Here is a 22,172-nt window from a genome sequence, read left to right as displayed (position 1 = left end):
GCTTTTATGCATAAGGGACTCCTCTGGTACCTTAACAGTAAAAGCTCCTGGGAAATTCATCTTCCCCATCTCTTCAACACATATACTTGTGTCTCTTACCCCTCTCATGGGTGCTGAATACTTCACTGAGCGGCTCACACTGCAACCTTCCAGCTCTTTCTCTGGTCTCTCACAGACTTTATCTCAGTGGTCTCACTCCAGACCTATTTCTCCTTTGGCGTTAGATGGGCATCGTGGCAGTCACCATGGCCCCGCCAATCTCCCCCTGCCAGGGGAGCACAAGGGCTACATTTCTGCTTCCAGCTCTGCAGCTTCCCAAAGAAGTCTCCTCTCCCCCAAATTCTTCTTCCCAACTCCCTTTGTTCTCTCCCCCTCCTCCCTCTGCTCTGCCAGCTACACACCCAGTCTTCCCACCCCTGCGTGTCTATCTCTCCAGCCCCTCCTTTACCTGAAAACTGACCCGGGTCTCAGGCATGTAATATCTACAACAGGAAGCAAGCTCTAACACTGAGAGGGGTGTATTTACAAATACCATCCCTTAGAGGGTGTTACATACAGGTTTTGGAGATATCCATGCTTGACCACACGTGACTTAATTATTACCTCAGTCAATTTGATTTAACCACCTGTGCTCAACCATGGATTTCTCTAAAACCTGAATTGTTGGTGCCTTGAGGACTGTGTTTGGGAACCTCTGCTTAAGACGTAAGCTCTCACGAGCAGGGCAATCTTCCCTCATGTGTTCTTCCTTCCATCACTTATATCATAATCTCCTCACCATTGCCTACAGCGACACCAAACCCTTGGGTTCTGCGCCCTGCTGCTTATTTGGGTATATGACTGCTAAGGCAGCAATGTTTATAAACCTTATCCATGTCCTACAATATTCTGTACTGTAAGTCACTTCTTTCTTGTTTTGTTCATACTGTTTGTTTATGTACTTTGCTGCAGACCCCTTGTGGTGCCTTATAAATAAAGGATAATCATATTAATACATAAGTGCTTATGGATATTTGACGTTATCATACAATCTCTTACAGAGATCTTCAAATGATGATGAAAGGATTCAAAACCTGTATGGCATCATGGACCGATATAGAAGACATTATATTGGTGTTTTGCCTTAATAAGTCGAAACATTCGGGTACGTCTAGATTTCTTGATTTTGTGAGACTACTTCTCTACCCCCTTGTAGAACGCAAAGCCCGGATGATCTTCTGCAAAATATGCTTATTTATTTACTTAAACACCATACTACTTTCCCGTAATCTGAAAAAAAAGAATAATATGTGAATCATGTAATGTTAGCAAATAAAATGCAAATGTTGAGCTTGATGCCTTAATCACTGCTGAAACATGGAGCAACTGACTTAGGGCCTGATTCAGACCCTCTCGCAAGCGACCGCTCGCTCGAACGCGGCTGATGTTTTGTATTGGCACATGCGTATGCATCGCAGTGCGCAAATGAGTTTGAGCGATCGGGAAGTGCCCAGTAGAATGAGTGACAGGAGAGGCCATTTGTGGGTGGTAACATGGGCAGGGTAGTAGTAATGGCGGAGTGGAGTTGCGAACGCAGGCGTGCCTGAGTGTTTCAACGCAGTTTCAGAGGCGTGTATAATTAACAGGCAGCGTCATAGTACACGTTACCTGGTTGAATTATGCACTGAAGTGCTCGCAGTGCTTGCGGTAGGCTACAGTCAACCGCAAGCGCTGTGGTCAGGTCCGATGGAAACCGATGTACCGATGGTTGTATATACTTCCTGGAGATGACATTCGCTAGTGGGCGGCTAAAGACAGGCTGGTGGGCATCTGTAAACACAAAGTGATCGCGCGCCAAGACATAGGGGGCGTGTTTATGCCTTGCCGTGCGATCGCCTGCCTTGACGTCACTTAGATGAATTTGCATACGCTGGGAGCAAGCGGCCGCATCTAGCGAACGAGTCTGAATTGGGCCCTTATTGTATTGTCCACTTCATTGTGATTCATGATTAAATATCTCTGATCTTGTGAAATTACCTCTATTCTTAACATAAAAGAATCCATGTAGCCTCTCCACTTACACTGTGACACTATGACTATAGAAAATGTGTGTGTCTTTTATACCCAGATTTGGTGGCTGAGATATGGAAGGAGGATGATTTCTTCGGTAGCCAATATCTGAATGGAACAAACCCTACACTAATCAGGAAATGCTCCACAATCCCTGAGAACTTCCCAGTTAGCGATAACATGGTGGCCGCATCTCTGGGGACCTCCACTAATCTTCAGAAAGAATTAGAGGTGGGTAATAGAGGACATGGGTTAACCAGTGTGTGTCTGTTTTTGGAAACTAATGTAATGACCATGAAACATTCTACCTATCCCATTTATTCTATTTAGAACATAGATTACCCAAATATGTATCCGTGATGACCGATATATCTTTCAATAAACTGGTGCTTGTGTCTTGCAGGACGGCAACATCTTCCTGGTAGATTACAAGATTCTGCAGGGTGTCCCTGCCAATAATTCCATAAATGGAAAGCAACAATACATTGCTGCCCCTATGTGTCTTTTGTGGAAAAATCCTCAAGATCAACTTGTCCCAATAGCCATCCAGGCAAGTCTTCATTTTCTATTGTTAAGACTACTTCCATTTATCTTATTATGCCTTCAAATGTTTATTCTCAATTTGCCAGAATTGAAATGTAATATGGTGTGCTTTGATTAATGAATATACTTGTCACTAAATAGCAAAAAATATTTGACGCACCAGTTTTTTTCATGTCTATCTCTAATCCAGTAATTGTTACCTGGAATATGGGTACAGCTTTCAGGGCACCAGTACTAAATGCCTTAGGGGACTATTTACTAAGCTGGGTTAGGAGATAAAGTGAATGGTGATAAGGTACCAGCCAATCAGCTCCTAACTGTGATTTTTCAAACACAACCTGTGACATGGCAGTTAGGAGCTGATTGGCTGGTACCTTATCACCGTTCACTTTATCTCCTAACACAGATTAGTAAATAGACCCCACAATCTGTAATGGTTAGTGGAGGCACAGAATATCACCATGTTGATGGAATTACAGTGCACTGCTTAACTGTATGAAGTGTGGTAGACTGTTCATGGCAGTTGCATCCCTAGATAGAGTTGAAGCTAGGCTTTCTGTCACCTGGGACAAAAACTCAGCCCATTGGCCACCTTCCCCCACCCCAAGTAGTTTGTAATCTCCTTCCACTGTACCTATATGATGCTTGTAATGCAGAGCATCTGTGACCACCACATAATACAGAGGAGTGTGACAGCTGTACAATACAAAGAATATTTTTGATCACCTTACAATATAAATCGAGGCAAAAAGTCATCATCCCGCCTTCCGAGTCTCGCGGGTTTTGGATCCTATATAAGGTACCGGCGTCGGCGCCATTTTCTCACTCGGCTGTGGACAGTGAAGAGGGAGGGTGGGAGTTAGGGCTGGCTGGGCTGTGTAGTGTAGTGTAGTGCAGAGTAGTGTTGTGCTGTGCTGTGCTGCTGTTGTCCACTACTTCAAAGTCCATAGGGGCTGGCTGTGTTGTGCTGTGCTGATGTTGTTAATAGGGGCTGTGTCCACTACTTCAAAGTCCATAGGGGCTGGCTGGACTGTGTTGTGCAGTCAGTTCTCCATAGGGGCTGTGTCCACTCCAAAGTCCTGTGCAGTGTCCCAGTCCTAAAGGGGTGCTGTAGTGTTGTCCAGGGGGTGCTCTGTCCATCAGGGGTGTTCCCCCCAAGTGCTAAAAAAATTATATATTTTCTGTGTTTGTGAATTGTGTGCGCAGTAGCCGCACGTGCATCAACAAAGTAGTGCCAAGCGTGCGCCTGTGTCATAAGTAAAGGGCCGGCTGGCTTGACCGTTAAATGGTGCTGTAACCCCCAAAGTACACTCCAGTCCAAACCAAAAAAATAATAATTTTCTGTTTGTGAATTGTGTGCGCAGTAGCCGCACGTGCATCAACAAAGTAGTGCCAAGCGTGCGCCTGTGTCATAAGTAAAGGGCCGGCTGGCTTGACCGTTAAAGGGTGCTGTAACCCCCAAAGTACACTCCAGTCCAAACCAAAAAAAAATTTATTTTCTGTGTTTGTGAATTGTGTGCGCAGTAGCCGCACGTGCATCAACAAAGTAGTACCAACGGTGCACCTGTGTCATAAGTAAAGGGCCGGCTGGCTTGACCGTTAAAGGGTGCTGTAACCCCCAAAGTACACTCCAGTCCAAACACACAAAAAAATAATTTTCTGTGTTTGTGAATTGTGTGCGCAGTAGCCGCACGTGCATCAACAAAGTAGAGCCAAGCGTGCGCCTGTGTCATAAGTAAAGGGCCGGCTGGCTTGACCGTTAAAGGGTGCTGTAACCCCCAAAGTACACTCCAGTCCAAACCAAAAAAATATATATTTTCTGTGTTTGTGAATTGTGTGCGCAGTAGCCGCACGTGCATCAGCAAAGTAGTGCCAAGCGTGCGCTGTGTCATAAGTAAAGGTCCGGCTGGCTTGACCGTTAAAGGGTGCTGTAACCCCCAAAGTACACTCCAGTCCAAACAAAAAAAATATATATTTTCTGTGTTTGTGAATTGTGTGCGCAGTAGCCGCACGTGCATCAACAAAGTAGTGCCAACGGTGCACCTGTGTCATAAGTAAAGGTCCGGCTGGCTTGACTGTTAAAGGGTGCTGTAACCCCCAAAGTACACTCCAGTCCAAACACAAAAAAAAATAATTTTCTGTGTTTGTGAATTGTGTGCGCAGTAGCCGCACGTGCATCAACAAAGTAGTGCCAAGCGTGCGCCTGTGTCATAAGTAAAGGGCCGGCTGGCTTGACCGTTAAAGGGTGCTGTAACCCCCAAAGTACACTCCAGTCCAAACCAAAAATAAATATATTTTCTGTGTTTGTGAATTGTGTGCGCAGTAGCCGCACGTGCATCAACAAAGTAGTGCCAAGCGTGCGCTGTGTCATAAGTAAAGGGCCGGCTGGCTTGACCGTTAAAGGGTGCTGTAACCCCCAAAGTACACTCCAGTCCAAACCAAAAAAATATATATTTTCTGTGTTTGTGAATTGTGTGCGCAGTAGCCGCACGTGTATCAGCAAAGTAGTGCCAAGCGTGCGCTGTGTCATAAGTAAAGGGCCGGCTTGCTTGACCATTAAAGGGTGCTGTAACCCCCAAAGTACACTCCAGTCCAAACCAAAAAAATATATATTTTCTGTGTTTGTGAATTGTGTGCGCAGTAGCCGCACGTGCATCAACAAAGGAGCAGCGCCAAGCGTGCGCCTGTGTCCCATAAGTAAAGAGCCGGCTGGCTCATTTCTTAAAGGGTGGTGTAACCCACAAAGTGCACTACTCTCCAGCAAAAATAAAAAAATATTTTCTGTGTTTGTGTGCGCTTTAACCGCACGTATATATCAATATAACATAAATGGAGGACCAAACTTTCTCCGATAAAAATAAAATAGGGAAAGATCAAGAACCACTTCCTCCTAGTGCTGTTGCTGCTGCTGGGAGTTGTTCATCATCCCAGAGAGGAAGTAGGAACATCACTACTTTTACTAAACAATTGACCCTCCAACAGTCCCTAGCGATGAGGATGAAGTACGACAGCAGTCATCCTGAAGCAAAACGTATAACTGAGGCCTTGACTGCTATGTTGGTGTTAGACGTGCGTCCGGTATCCGCCATTAGTGCAGTGGGATTTAGACAATTGATGGAGGTAGTGTGTCCCCGGTTCCAAATCCCGTCTAGATTCCACCTGCATCCTCAAAGCAGCAGCGACAAGTGTGCGTCTGTCTGTTAAAGGGTGGTGACACCCTCAAAGTGTGCTACACAAACAATAAAAATATTGTTCTTTTTTTTTCTGTCTTTATGAAATGTGTGGGCTGTAGCCGCACCTGCATCCTTAAAGCAGCAGCGAGTGCGTCTGTCTGTTAAAGGGTGGTGACACCCTCAAAGTGTGCTACACAAACAATAAAAATATTGTTCTTTTTTTTTCTCTTTGTGAAATGTGTGGGCTGTAGCCACACCTGCATCCTTAAAGCAGCAGCGACAAGCGTGCGTCTGTCTGTTAAAGGGTGGTGACACCCTCAAAGTGTGCTACACAAACAATAAAAATATTGTGTTTTTCTGTCTTTGTGAATTGTGTGGGCTGTAACCGCACTTGCATCCTCAAAGCAGCAGCGACAAGCGTGCGTCTGTCTGTTAAAGGGTGGTGACACCCTCAAAGTGTGCTACACAAACAATAAAAATATTCTTCTTTTTTCTGTCTTTGTGAATTGTGTGGGCTGTAGCCGCACTTGCATCCTCAAAGCAGCAGCGACAAGCGTGCGTCTGTCTGTTAAAGGGTGGTGTAACCCTCAAAGTGCTCCAAAAAATAAAAAACTATTTTTTTTATGTGTTTGTGACTTGAGTGCGATGTAGCCGCACTTGCATCTTCAAAGCAGCAGCGACAAGCGTGCGTCTGTCTGTTAAAGGGTGGTGACACCCTCAAAGTGTGCTACACAAACAATAAAAATATTCTTCTTCTTTTTTCTGTCTTTGTGAATTGTGTGGGCTGTAGCTGCACTTGCATCCTCAAAGCAGCAGCGACAAGCGTGCGTCTGTCTGTTAAAGGGTGGTGACACCCTCAAAGTGTGCTACACAAGCAATAAAAATATTCTTCTTTTTTTTTCTGTCTTTGTGAATTGTGTGGGCTGTAGCTGCACTTGCATCCTCAAAGCAGCAGCGACAAGCGTGCGTCTGTCTGTTAAAGGGTGGTGACACCCTCAAAGTGTGCTACACAACAATAAAAATATTCTTCTTCTTTTTTCTGTCTTTGTGAATTGTGTGGGCTGTAGCCGCACTTGCATCCTCAGAGCAGCAGCGACAAGCGTGCGTCTGTCTGTTAAAGGGTGGTGTAACCCTCAAAGTGCACTCCACAAACAATAAAAATATTCTTCTTTTTTTTTCTGTCTTTGTGAATTGTGTGGGCTGTAGCCGCACTTGCATCCTCAAAGCAGCGTCTGTCTGTCTGTCTGTTAAAGGATTACATCGGTGACAGCATCCAAGTAGGCATGTCATATATATATATATATTAGGGGTGTGCACCGGCCACTTTTCGTGTTTTGTGTTTTGGTTTTGGATCTGGATCTTTCTTCATGTTTTGGATCTGGATTGGTTTTGCCAAAACCACCCTTCCGTGTTTTGGGTTCTGGGTTTTGTGTTTTGGATCTGTATTTTTTTTAAAAAAAGCATAAAAACAGCTAAAATCACAGAATGTGTTGGTTTTTCTGCTCCTATGCTATTATTAACCTCAATAACCTTAATTTCCACTAATTTCCAGTCTATTCTAAACACCTCAAACCTCACAATAGTGTTTTTATGTCTAAAAGGTTGCACCGAGGTAGCTGGATGACTATGCTAAGCGACACGAGTGGGCGGCACAAACACGTGACCCATCTAGGAGTGATACTGCAGTGGCAGACAGGATAGCAGTTTGAAAAACTAGGCCCCAAACTGTACATAATGCAAAGAAAAAAAAGAGGTGCAAGATGGAATTGTCCTTGGGCCCTCCCACCTACCCTTATGTTGTATAAACAGGATATGCACACTTTAACAAACCAATCATTTCAGCGCCAGGGTCTGCCACACAACTGTGGCTGAAATGATTGGTTCGTTTGGGCCCCCACAAAACAAGCTGGCAATTAATCTGTCCCTGCACAAACTGGCTCTACGGAGGCAAGATGTCGTCCTCATCCTCCTCATCCACCGATTCCTCACCCTCTTCAGTGTTGTGTACATCCTCATCCTCACAGAGTATTAACTCGTCCCCACTGGAATCCACCACCACAGGTGCCTCTGTACGTTCTGGAGGCTGGTCTCCCTGGAAGAGTTGATAATTCATTTTGATGAACATCATCTTCTCCACATTTTGTGGAAGCAACCTCCTACGCCTTTCGCTGACAAGGTTCCCGGCTGCACTAAACACTCTTTCGGAGTACACACTGGAGGGGGGGCAACCCAGGTAAAATAGAGCCAGTTTGTACAGGGGCCTCCAAATTGCCTCTTTTTCCTGCCAGTACAGGTATGGACTGTCTGACATGCCTACTTGGATGCTGTCACCGTTATAATCCTCCACCATTCTGTCAATGGTGACAGTATCATATGTAGTGACAGTAGACATGTCAGAAATTGTTGCCAGGTCCTTCAGTCCGGACCAGATGTCCAAACTTGGTCCTGCCTGCCCTGCATCACCGCCAGCGGGCTGCTTAGGATACCTAAGTTTTTTCCTGGGAGCCCCAGTTGCGGGAGAAAATGAAGAAGGAGCTGTTGACGTGTCACGTTCCGCTTCAGCTGACAGTGTGTTCACCAGCAGGTCTTTGCACCTCTGCAGGCTTGTGTCGGCCAGAGAGAGATACCACATAGGCTTTAAACCTAGGATCGAGCACGGTGGCCAAAATGTAGTGGTCTGATTTCAACAGATTGACCACCCTGGAATCCTGGCAAAGCGAATGAAGGGCTTCATCCACAAGTCCCACATGCCGAGCAGAATCGCTCCATCTTAGCTCCTCCTTCACTTTCTCCAGCTGCTTCTGCAAAAGCCTGATGAGGGGAATGACCTGACTCAAGCTGGCAGTGTCTGAACTGACTTCACGTGTGGCAAGTTCGAAGGGCTGGAGAACCTTGCACAACACGGAAATCATTCTCCACTGCGCTTGAGTCAGGTGCATACCCCTTCCTTTGCCTATGTCATAGGTAGATGTATAGGCTTGAATGGCCTTTTGCTGCTCCTCCATCCTCTGAAGCATATAGAGGGTTGAGTTCCACCGCGTCACAACCTCTTGCTTCAGGTGATGGCGGGGCAGGTTCAAGAGTGTTTGCTGGCGCTCCAGTCTTTGGCACGCAGTCGCTGAATGGCGAAAGTGGCCAGAAATTTTTCGGGCTACCCAAAGCATCTCCTGCACGCCCCTGTCGCTTTTCAGAAAATTCTGCACCACCAAGTTTATTGTGTGAGCAAAACATGGGACGTGCTGGAATTTGCCCAGATGTAATGCCCGCACAATATTGGTGGGTTGTCAGATATCACAAATCCCCAGGAGAGTCTAAGTGGGGAAACCACTGGGCGATGATTTCCCTCAGTTTCTCTAAGAGGTTGTCGGCGGTGTGCCTCTTACTGAAACCGGTGATACACAGCGTAGCCTGCCTTGGAACGAGCTGGCGTTTCTGAGATGCTGCTACTGGTGACGCTGCTGCTGTTGCTGAGTAAGGTGATACATCTACCCAGTGGGCTGTCACAGTCATATAGTCCTTAGTCTGCCCTGTTCCACTTGTCCACATGTCCGTGGTTAAGTGGACATTGGGTACAACGGCATTTTTCAGGACACTGAGGACACTTTTCTGACGTTTCTGTACAGTCTCGGTATCGCCTGCCTAGTGAAGTGGAATCTAGACGGGATTTGGAACCGGGGATACACTACCTCCATCAATTGTCTAAATCCCACTGCACTAATGGCGGATACCGGACGCACGTCTAACACCAGCATAGCAGTCAAGGCCTCAGTCATACGTTTTGCTTCAGGATGACTGCTGTCGTACTTCATCCTCCTCGCTAAGGACTGTTGGAGGGTCAATTGTTTAGTAAAAGTAGTGGTGTTCCTACTTTCTCTCTGGGCTGATGAATGACTCCCAGCAGCAGCAACAGCAGCAGGAGGCGTAGCAATGCAGGATCCTCCGGAGGAATCCCGGATAGGAGAGTCAGTCATGCCAGTGACATGGCCTGCAGGACTACTTCCGATCCTGACTAAGGAGGAAATTGACGAGGAGGGAGTTGACGGTGTGGTTTGCAGGCGCTTGGATACAACAGGACAATGGGATTTAGGAGTCCCTGGACTGCTTACGGTCTTAGCCAAAGTTTCTGAACTTGACAGTAATCAAAACTGAATTATGAACTGAACTGAACTTTTATGAACGCGCTGCAGGTGCAGTATAAGGGAGGATGTTCCTAGGTGGTTAATGTCCCTACCCCTACTTATTTCACCTTTACATATGGTATATATGGCAAGATAGTTGTTGTCCGGATTTGGATAGAAATATTGCCAGACCAAAGAGGTGGAATGTTTGGTCTTCTGCCCAGGCATGACCGTGATGGGCTTTTTCATCCCACGGACAACAACTGTCTCCCTCGGAGCCTGATTTAAACAAACCACATCACCATCAGAATCCTCCTCGCCAACTTCCTCCTCAGCGCCAGCTACACCAGTATCCTCATCCTGTTGTACTTCAACAGTGACATCTTCAATTTGCATATCAGCAAGTGGACTGTGGGTGCTCCTTTCAGCACTAGCAGGGGGCGTGCAAATGGTGGAAAGAGCCACCTCTTCCCGTCCAGTGCTGGGAAGGTCAGGCATCGCAACCGCCACCACACTTGGACTCTCCTTGGGGATTTGTGACATCTTCTTAGAACGCACAGTTCTTCGCTGTGCTTTTGCCAGCTTAACTCGTTTGATTTTTTTAGTGGGAGGAGGGCTTCCATCGTCATGTGAAGCTGAACAACTAGTCATGAACATAGGGAAAGACCTTAGCCGTTCCTTGCCACTCCGTGTCATAAATGGCATATTGGCAAGTTTACGTTTCTCTTCAGATGATTTAAATGTTTTTTTTAAAGTCATTTTCCTGAACTTTGTCATTTGGGATTGTATGTGGCTTCTACTATGACATTGGGCATCGGCCTTGGCAGACGACGTTGATGGCATGTTATCGTCTATGTCATGACTAGTGGCAGCAGCTTCAGCACTAGGAGGAAGTGGTTCTTGATCTTTCTCTATTTTATTTTTATCGTAGAAAGGTTGGTCCTCCATTTATGTTATATCGATTTGATATATACGTGCGGCTAAAGCGCACACAAACACAGAAAATATTTTTTGTGTGTCAATGACCGACTGCCTCTATGTATATTTGTTGAATTATTGCACCCCAGTGTATGTATATTTATTGAATTGTTTTTCCACAGAAACTGCCCTCCTGACCACCCACCAAACTCCACCATTATATATTTTTACTCACCAGATGTTACACAGTGGTGGTCGGTGTAAGAGGTGTCTGCTCCATTAGTGTCCCGTTGGGGAGTTTCCTCTGAGTGGGATGAAAACAGCTTACCTGCATCTAGTTCCAGGCAGAAGGGAAGGCACCATCCACATCACCTATTGGGCAGCGCACAGCAGGAACTCTGCGACTCCTCCTCTGACAGGAGTCAATTGATTGGCAACCAGTGGGGATGCAGTACTGGGGATCTATCCACTACCGGCACTTTAACCCCTAGGTCTCAGAGAGAAGGAACCAGAGTGAGAGACTGCAGAGAGGCGGCGGTAAGATGAGGTACCCCCTCCTCCTCTCCTCCAGCCAGACTGCCTCCATCCTCTTTATTAGTTACGCCTGCGGCCATGGCATACTAATAATGAGTCAGTCTCTTTAAAGTTCTGCTTTAATAATGAAGCCGGCAGCTGACCCCTTCATTGGGTGGGCCCAGTTCTGCCCCTGGGCCCCACACTGCCTCATCGTTGCTCCCGGCTGCATGCTGAGCTGCCCGGTCCGACTGCAGTAGCCAGAGACAGAGCAGCCACCCACTCATCAAAGCCTCCTCCCTGCTTCCGGCTGCATGCTGAGCTGCCTGGTTCGAATGCAGTAGCAAGAGCAGTCATTGGCCCTTCCAGCCTCCTCCCCACTCCCGGCTGCATGATCTGACCATGGTAGACAGAGCAGCCATCCACCCATCGAGGTGCCCCAAACATCTGCCGGCACTAGGCTTGGAATGCCCCTAGGCATTTGCCTACGTTGCCTATGCCTAGAGCTGGCTCTGGTACCAGGGGGAACATGAGCTGAAAGTTAAGGCATACTTGAAGGCATCAAATCTGTGGCCCCTCATCTGGAAACTCTGTCTCAGGAAAAACATGAGGGTCCACTTGAGGAATGATGTCTCCACTGGACCTATTTAAAATAGTGATTGTAGAGTATCCTGAGTCCGAGAGAAAGATGACCATCCCTGTAGGCCTATGCACAGGCACTAGGCACAGAAGTAATGGCCCTAACAAACCTCAAAGCCAGGACTGGCTGTGCGAGGATGCCATTCTGACCCCTAAGAACAACACAGATACTGTCATTTATGACACTCTACTTCAGTCGTTGGAAGGGGCAGAAATGGAGGTCAGGTCTTTGGGCTCTGTAGTGCAAATTGATGACGTGGTCCACTAACCTGTGGAGTTCCTCAACACCCTCAACCCGCCTGGCCTCCCTGCCTACAAGCTTCTCCTCAAAGTGCGGCTTCCAGTCATATTGTTGTGGAACCTCAACCTCTCCCACACTCTGCAATGGCACCAGGCTGCAAGTAAAGGCCCTCCACAGTCATCAAAGCCTCAGTGTTAACGGGCTGTGCTCAGAGGGAGTGGGTGTTCATACAACGCATAAGACTCATACCATCAGAGTACCCATTCGAGTTCAAGAGGCTGCAGTTCCCCCTCAAGGTCTACTTCACAATGACCATCAACAAGTCCCAGGGACAGTTGCTGAAGGTGGCAGGGATTGACTTGAGGGAACACTGCTTCTCACATGGACAGTTCTACGTGACCTGATCCAGTATGAGCTCACCTAGCAGCCTGGTGATCCTAGCACTTGAGGAGAGAACCACCAATGTGGTTTACAAAGTAATCCTTAAAAAATGGTTTACATACGTTTTTTAACTCACATTCAATTCATTCATATTGAAAAAAAGGTTTAAAATATGAAATTTATTTAAGCTTGATACTACCACACTCCTTTACCCCAGAGGAATAAAATTAAGTAAACATATAAGATAAGTGTATTTAAAAAGGGATGAAGGAAATGGAAATAGTAACTATCTTAGAGCTACCCTGGTGAAAACAGGCATATCAACTAGTGTAGGGGATGTCTGAAAGTAGCGCTAGTGGATTCAGTATGATTTACCGCTGGCCGCAAATCCTGACAGTGGCATCCCGGGAGCACTGAAAATCCCGATCGTCCCCAGGTAAATATTTTCTAACCTATTCTACCTCCTAACCCTAACCCTCCCTTAGGGGTGCCTAACCCTAACCTCCCCCCTAAGTCCTTAACCCTAATCCCCTCTCTGCCTAAACCTAACCCCCCTTCCCCGCCGCCTAAACCTGTCCCCCGGGGGGGTGCCCAACCCTAACCTCCCCCCGGGGTTGCCTAACTGTAACACCCCTTCCCCTAGCCTAAACCTAACCTCTCGGGGGGGTGCCTAACCCTAAGTCCCCCCCGGGAACCATAAACCTAACCATCCCCCCCCCCGTGGCTGTCCGCGCCCGTCGCCCGGCTTGCCTTCGATCGGTAAGTCGGGTGTCGGGCTCCCGGCGTAGGGAAAATGACAGGCGTTGGGATTTCGACGCCTGCCATTTAACCCTTGCCGGGATTATACAGTCGGGAAGCTGGCTGTCGGGATTCTCACACTAGTATCTATAGGCCCTATTCAGTTGCTGCCTGTGAGGAAAGAAAATTAGGGGCTCACCTTCCCTAAATGAATATAACAATAAAAGGCAATACCTCTGGCGCTTCCTATAGTGCCTGTGTAAATTCAAAATGATATAGTAACACAATGCAATGAGATGATGATATGAAAAAATATTATAAATTTAATGTTTCTATATGGTAGTGGTACATAGTATGCAGTATAAAACAAGTTAAAAAAAATGGCTAGTAACGGTACAATATTAAAATCTGTAGAGTCACGACATAAAACAGAAGACAGTGCAATCCCTATATTGATTCAATGGGTGTGAGGCAGATATGCCGCTCAGCGTTTTACTCTGTGACTCCTCAGATATTATGATTTCACTCTGGAGTGATAGTCAATAAGTCTAACATATGCAGTGGAGTGACACATGTATATCCTCCCTGCAAAAGTATTGTCCGCAAAAGTTGCGACTGAACAATATAGTGCAAACAGGCCAGTCGTGGTATAGTAAATCATCCAATGAGATCTCACCATTCTGGATGGGTCCTGTGTACTGGATCCAGTGATTCCGTCGATAGAGGTAGTTTGCCGGCAAACTCTAGGGTACTGTACCTGACGCACTGCAAGCGTCCACCAGTGCCCTCTCGCTATCGTCAACGCATTTCACCTATTGAAATAGGCTTCCTCAGGATGGTGAGTAGTTTCACCTCTACCTCCTTATATACCTCTGGATCTTATGTGTCTGTTAGTCCCGCCCATCTCTGTTGCATCCACTTCCGCCAGGCAGAGCATGGGCTCCTTCATCCGCTTTCTGTAAGGGCAGATGATGGACGCACGGATGAGTGTCTGACTCGCTCATCTCCATTGTGACAACTTCCGCCTGGCAGAGCGTTGGCTTCTTCATCCGCTTCTGGTAATGGCAGGTGATGGACGCAAGGATGCGTGTCATTCCTGTCCATGTTCACTTACATACATACACACACATACAGGAAGGGTCACACATACATATATACACACACACATACAGGCAGGGTCACACATACATACAGGCAGGGTCACACATAAATACAAACAGGCAGGCAGGGTCACACATACATTCATACATACATACACACATACATAAACACACACACATACAGGCAGTGTCACACATACATACACACATATATGCACACACATACAGTCAGGATCACATATACATACTGTACATACAGACACACACACACACACACACACACACACACACACACACACACACACACACACACACACACATACAGGCAGGGTCACATACATACATACTTGCATGAAGGATTACACATACACACATACAGGCAGGGAGGGTGATAGACATAACTGGGGTACCTCTCTCATCTTAATGTGGACCCTGCAGCTTCTTCCTCGTCGACATGCTGCTGTAGCCTCGCCCTCTGCTTGGGTCAGATGAATATGTGCTGAGCTCCACCAATCAGGGCTCAGCACAAGCTCCTCTGACCACGGAGTCTCTCACTAGAGCAGCAGGAAGACAGGACAGGACGCTGCTGCTCTGTATACACAGCACCTGGCAGGCTGTACATGGAACCAGCAGGCTGTCAGCTACTTGACAGATGCTTCCGGAGTCCGACTTCAGGGCGCCCTCTTGCAATTAAGGCATCTAGAGCTGGTGCTCTGGTGGAACCGCCCTCCCTACACCCCTGGTCACACCCTGCAACTGCGATCATGTACGCAATAAATATGGCTCTGGTGACTCAGGGCCTGATTCAGAGCCGGATGCTATTTGCGCTCGCTCGTTCAGAAAAAGGGGCTGGCTATTTAAATTGAGCGTTCGCTCTTTCGGTCTGTTGACGCCTCTATGTCTGAGCGAGCGTCCGAAACATGCGCTCGCTATTTTGTAAAGACGCCCCTTGGCCGTTCGCATCATACGTCATCTCCGCTATTTATTTGATTAATCGAGTACATCGAAAGGCGTATGAACTGCTTGCTATTCTTGTGGTAGCATTTTCCAACTGCAATCAGGCGAGCAGTTCAGGCTAAAAGACAACCAAGTGACGTGGTCGATGACGCTGCTTTGTTAATTACGCACACCCTTAAAACGCCCGTTTTGACCGTTTGGCACGCCTGCGTTCGGATCTCCACTCCCCGTTTTCAAGCACCTTCCCCTGTTACCACCCACAAGTGCCTCATCCTGTCACTCAAATTAGCAGGCACTCGCTATTTTGCGAGCACACGATTTCCGACCGCACTGACTGGTTGGCGCATGCGCATTACGACCCATACGCATGCGCAGATGTGCGAACATCGCTCGGAGCGAACAAGCGGCCGCTTACGAGCGGCTATGAATCAGGCCCTCAGTTCCAATGGCCATTCTGCGGGACCATAGGCTCACTCGGGACAACAGCAATCAAATGATCTGCGAACAATGCTTCAATTTGCAAAGCCACAGGTGGGCGTCTCAAGGTATCTCCCAGCGGCTGCGACATCTGCGTACACATTCGCCGCATCCATCTATGAATCAGGCACTATAATTCTAACTAACATCTATAAAAATATTAATTCTGCTGTTTTACTATACCTACTGTACTACTCTACGGCTCGTTCACATGTTTTAAGGTCAGAATTAACTGCCCTTGGTAGTTGCTGAATAATGACATCAATTGTCTCCCTAACAGTTGGCTCAAACCCCAGGAGAGAACGCTCCAATCTTCCTGCCCAGTGACTCAGAGGCTGATTGGTTATTAGCCAAGATGTGGGTGCGCAATTCTGACTTCCAAGTATATGAAGTGGTCAGTCACTTTCTCCGTACTCATCTCCTTGCTGAGGTCTTCAACATTGCAACCACCAGACAACTCCCAATGAGCCACCCGGTGTACAAGGTGAGATGAGATACATGTTTAAACTAGAGATGTGCGCCAACCCGAGGATTTCGGTTTTGGATCTGTATCTCCTCTTGTTTTGGATATGATTTTGCCAAAACCGCCCTTGCGTGTTTTGGTTTTGGTTATGGATCTGTATTTTTTCTAAAAAATCATAAATACAGCTTAAATCACATATATTTGGGCCTGTTTTGTTCCTACAATTTTATTAACCTCAATAACATTTATTTTTAGTCATTCCCAGTGAATTTTGACCACCTCACAGCGCACAATATTGATTTCATCCAGTTTAGGCCAAAATGTTGCATCGAGCTAGCTGGCTGACTAAGCTAATCGACAGCAGTGGGCAGCACTAACGTGGCAGTTCAGCTTCCAACATGGCACAGAGTGGCACTGCAGTTGTAGACAGGATGGCAGTTTAATAAACTATAAGACCCCATAGGAAGTTTAAAAACCATGAATGTTTTCATTAATCAAGAACTAGGTTAGAGGCCCGAAGGAGTTGGAATGTGTTTATGGACTGAAGACAGGGAAGGGACGGAAGGATTGATTAGCTTGTAAATTTATTTATTTTGATGTTTTGATTCTGAAGAAAATTTATGAGAGAGGATCAATATAGGATCAAGTTCTTCAGTTCCTGAAAGACATCTTTGATCTGGAGGATGTTTTTTATATATCTAATAGAAATGCGGTGGCCTTGCATGTGGAGGTGCTGCTAAATAGTGCACACTGTAAACAGACATTTACTTTGCACTCAGGGAGGTTGTTAGGGATAATGGGACCTGGCTGAGCTACAACTCCCAGCATCCATGTTGTTTGCCGGGCCTGCTGGAAGTTGTTTATCAAAAAAGGGTTACCTCAGCCTGCTTTATGCATGGTATGTACCATGTAAATATGTATGTATGTGACCAATATACACAACAAATTTTTGTATTAAATGTATTTGCACTTTATTGCACACATCCTAGCAGGAAGATGCTCTGTGCTGCTTCTCATATTTCTGTTCTCTCGCATGACACCCACCATCTACATTATCCATTATTCCACTTAGAGTCACCTACATACAAAGGAGGCAGGCGTTTATTGAGCTGAACCGTTATTTATAATTATTAATTCACCAGAGTCCTGGGACAGCCAGTTGGGGTTGTGGGGGGAGCAATTAAAAAAATGGTAATTTTGAAAATCTACCATGTTTTGCCCACCCAATCAATCAATCAATCAATCAAAAAATAAATAAAAGGGGCATACAGGGGATGCTGTCTGTGGCCATAACATTTACTGGACATTTTTTCGATTCATCAACCACATGTAGTCAGCGGCTGTGGCAGTGCGACTTCCAACATGGCACATCTAGGAAACAAGAGTGGCACTGCAGTGGAAGACAGGATGGCAGTTAATAAACTATAAAAAATGTTTATCGTCTATGCAAAAAGACAGTCCCCCAAATAGCACATAATGCAAAGAGAAGAGGTGCATGATGGAATTGTCCTTGTGCCCTTCCATGCACCCTTATGTTGTATATATTAAACAGTATGAATACCTAATGATCTATATACCTAAATGTCGCTATTTAGCGTTGTAAGTCTCACAAGAAATAATTGCTTTCCAGACTTTGAGTGTGGTTCCAAAGCACAAAAAGTTATTATTCACATAAAAAGCATTTAGTTACACGCTGTGATCTAAATACAATTAGTGCAAAAGATTATACATAAACAAGGTACAGTCGATACATACGCAGGTGCTCTGGATCCAGATTTCCGGCATCAAAGGTGAAGCCTCCGTCAAAAGAAAGAATATGATGACTAACTACTGGAAATAGAGCGCCTGAATATATACAGTACAGAAAGTGGGCAATACAATAGAAACAAGTTGGCATAATCCTATTGGGTCTTCTTCTTGGTTCTTCTGTCAAAGGTCAGTTTGCACAATGGTAGTTCAGCCCTCAAATGGCTCTTTGTGTGTGTTTTAACTAATCAATAGACACTACATACAAAGTACATTCTAACACCTAATTCTCTATAATCCATAACTTGCGGACGCATGTTGCAATCTCCTTGCCGATGGAACCGGAGATCTGCAAATAGACAGTGGTTTAGAATGGTACCAAACATGGACTGCCAATTGTGACTGAAGTGATTGGTTTGTTTGGGCCCCCACAAAACAAGCTACCAACTGGCAGCTGACATTGCTGGCAATGATCTCTACCTGCACAAACTGGCTTTACAGAGACAAGATGTTGTCACCATCATCTTCCGATTCCTCACTCTCATCAGTGTATACATAATCTTCACGCAATATTAATTTGTCCCCACTGGAATCCACCATTACAGGTGCCTCTGTATTTTTTAGATGTAATTGGCAGTAAAGGTCTGCCTCGCGGAATTTGAAGTTCGTTTTGATAAACATCATCTTTCCACATTTTGAGGAAGTAGCCTCCTACGCCGATCGCTGACAAGGTTTCCGGCTGTGCTGAAAACTCTTTCTGAGTAGCCACTGGAGGGTGGGCAGCTCAAGTAGAGCAAAGCAGTCAAATGGACTGTCTAACATGCCTATTTGGATGCTATCATTAAAATAGTCCTCAACCATTCTTAGAATGGTGACCATATCAGATGGAGTCATGGTAGAGGTGTCATTAATTGTAGGCTTGGTTGTGTTAACTCATCTACATCACCAGTGTGTCTTTTGGGAAAGTTTAGTTTTTTGAGGCAGGCGCACTGGCTGGAGGAGCTATTGCTGCATCACGTGCCGCTTGAGCTGACAATTTGCTTACCAACAGATCTCTGCATCTCTTCAGATCTGTGTCAATTGGGAAGAGAGACACAACGTATGACTAGGTTAAAGCACGGTCGTAAAAATTTATTGATCCGATTGGAAGATTCTGACAACCCTTGGATCCTGGCGAAGCGAATAAAGGACCTAATTTATAAGTCCGACATACTTTAGCGGAATCACTTTGTTTCAGCTCCTCCTTCAGTTTCTCAAGCTGCTTTTTCAACAGTCTTATTAGGAGAATTATCTTACTCAAGCTGGCAGTGTCTGAACTCACTTCACAGTTGACTACAGTACTTCGAAGGTAACACTTTCAAAATCCCAATCCAAACAATTTGAATTTGTGAAGAACAATAGACATGGGTTCTTACATGAATGCTTACTTCAAACTAGTTGGTGCAAGGCACATAATGGATTCCCAAAAATAAGCCAATAGGGGATGGAAATGGATGATTCCAATAAATCTCCAAAAATAGGAAATAGTAGAAAAAATTCAATTGTAGTATATATTGTAAAATAGGATTTATTAATAAAAACAAAGGTTATAAGTAGCAGTACCATATGTATATAATAATACTGAAGATGGAACCCGAGTAAATGGAACCCAGGTATATTCAGTAAATCATATGTATATAGGCCTCCATAAACCAATTGCCTTTTGCTTCAGCTGGTGGCAGGGCAAATTCAACATTTCTTGCTGGTGCTGCAATGACAAAAATGTCCAGAAATTTTTCGGGCCACAGAGAGCATCTCCTGCACAGCTGTCATTTAAAAAAAAAATTTGCACCACAAAGTTGATTGTGTGAGCAAAACATGGGATGTGTTGGAATTCACCCAGCTGTGCTGTAATGCTCTCACAATATTGGTGGCATTGTCAGAAATGACAAATCCCGAGGGGAGTCCAAGTGGGGCAAGATTTTGCAATGACTTTCCTCAGTTATTCTAAGAGGTATATTCTATTAGTGAAACCGGTGATACACATACTGTAGTAGCCTGCTTCTAAATGAGCTGCTGTTTGTTAGATGCTGCTGCTGTTGGTGCCGCTGATGACAATACATCCACCCAGTGGGCTGATACAGTTGTGTAATCTTTAGTTTGCCCTGTTCTGCTTGTCCACATATCGGTGGTTAAGTGGACTGTGGGTACAATGGCATTTTAGAGGACGCTATTAAGTTTTTTTTTTAACATCCCTGTACAGACTGGGAATTGCTTTTCTAGTGAAGTAAAATCTAGATGGAATTTGGTAGCGGGAACACAGGACCTCAATTAACTGTCTGATACCCACTGCATTAATTTGCAGATTTTGGATGCACATCTAATACCAGCATAGATGTTATGGAGTCAGTGATCCTCTGTGCAAATGGATGACTACTGTCATACTTGCTCCCCCTTGCAAAGGATTGTTTAACAGTCAATTGTTTTTTAGAACTACTACTAATAGTCTTCCTGGTCCCCTTCTGGGATGAAGATCTACTCCCAGCAGCAACAGCATGCATAGCGCTCAAGGATTCTTCTGAGGAATCCTGGATATAGGAGGGCTCAGTTAGTCTTATCAAATTGGATGCAGGACTACTTCTGATCATGATATGAATATATTGTTGATGAAGGTGTTGGTGGTGAAGATGCCAGGTGCTTGGATCTGGCAAAGACAAGGGAGCTATCTGATGATGGACTGATTGTTGTTACTTTTTTAGCCAAAGTATCTGAATTCATCAAAAACTTTGATAAATGCACTGCAGAAGATGTAACAGGGAGGAGGTTCCTAGATGGTTACGGTCCATACCTTTCTTACTCTGGCTTTAAAAATGCTACAGATGGCTTGACAATTGTTGTCCGGATTTGGATAGAAATAATTCCACACATAAGAAGGGGATTTTATTTGTCTTATACCCAGGCATGACAATGGGCTTTTTTAATTATGGGCAACAACTGTTACCACTGGTTGCTGATTTACACAAACAACATCCTCATCAACAACAAAACTTCTCATCATCAACATCTTTATTAGCATCAGCTACACAAATATCCTCCTCCCCCTGGGGCACTTGCACAGCAGCATCCTCAATTTTTATGTCTGCATGTTGGCTTGTGCCACTCATCCTCACATTTGCAGAGGGCGCACAAATGGTGGAAGGAGGGTCCTCTTTGAGGACAGTATTAGAAAGGTCAGGCTCACACATGGCACCCACGGACACACTTTGACTCTCCTCAGAGATTTGTGATGTTTCTAAGCACACAGTTGGCTCCTGTGCCTTAACGATTTTCATTTTTTTGACACTTCTACAGGGAGAAGGGTTTACATCATCATAAGAGGCAGAGCCACCAGTCAAAAATAAAGGCCAAGGTCTTAGCTTTTCCTTGCAGCTTCATGTGGTGAATGGCATATTGCCAATTTTATGTCTTTCTGCAGCTAACTATCCCTTTGATGTGTTTTTCTTTACCACTGTAAAATATTGGTTCTTTGATTTTAGATGCCCTGACTTAAGCCCACTATGCCCTTAGGAATCGGCTTTAGTAAATGACGTTGAAGGACTAGTATCGTTGTGACTGGCGGCAGCAGCTCCAGCACTAGTATGTGGTTCCTGCTCTCCTTGTTCTCCATATCAATAAACACGAACGAAGTGGGGTACAGGACACACCACAATTTATAAATTTTTTTAAAACTTTTTTTAAACTTTGTTCACAAAGACACTGCAGAGTCACACATCTTATTTGTATGCACTGGGGTACGACCTACAGCATCACAATACTTGTATGAATATTACACTGTGGTATGGCCTGCAGCATCACAATACCTGTATGAATATTACACTGCGGTACGACCTATAACATCACAATACTTGTATGAAATTGAATATTACACTGGGGTATGACCTAAAGCATCACAATACTTATATGAATATTACACTGCGGTACGTCCTGCAGTGTCACAGTACTTTTATGAATATTACACTACAGTACGACCTGCAGCTTCACAATATTGTATGAAATTGAATATTACACTGGGGTATGACCTACAGCATCACAATAGTTGTATGAATATTACACTGCAGTATGACCTGAAGCGTCACA

General features: G+C 45.3%; 1 pseudogene; it reads left to right on the top strand.

The window, feature by feature from the left end:
- The window catches only part of LOC148477492 (hydroperoxide isomerase ALOXE3-like), a 51,495-nt pseudogene that overhangs the window by 9,116 nt on the left and 20,207 nt on the right, over positions 1–22,172 (top strand).

The sequence above is a fragment of the Taudactylus pleione genome, unplaced genomic scaffold, assembly GCF_031769625.1.
Source record: "Taudactylus pleione unplaced genomic scaffold, aTauple2 ptg000711l, whole genome shotgun sequence".
Taxonomy (NCBI): Eukaryota; Metazoa; Chordata; class Amphibia; order Anura; family Myobatrachidae; genus Taudactylus; species Taudactylus pleione.
The sequence above is the reverse complement of the archived record's forward strand: the minus strand, read 5'-3'. Positions and strand labels throughout refer to the sequence as shown.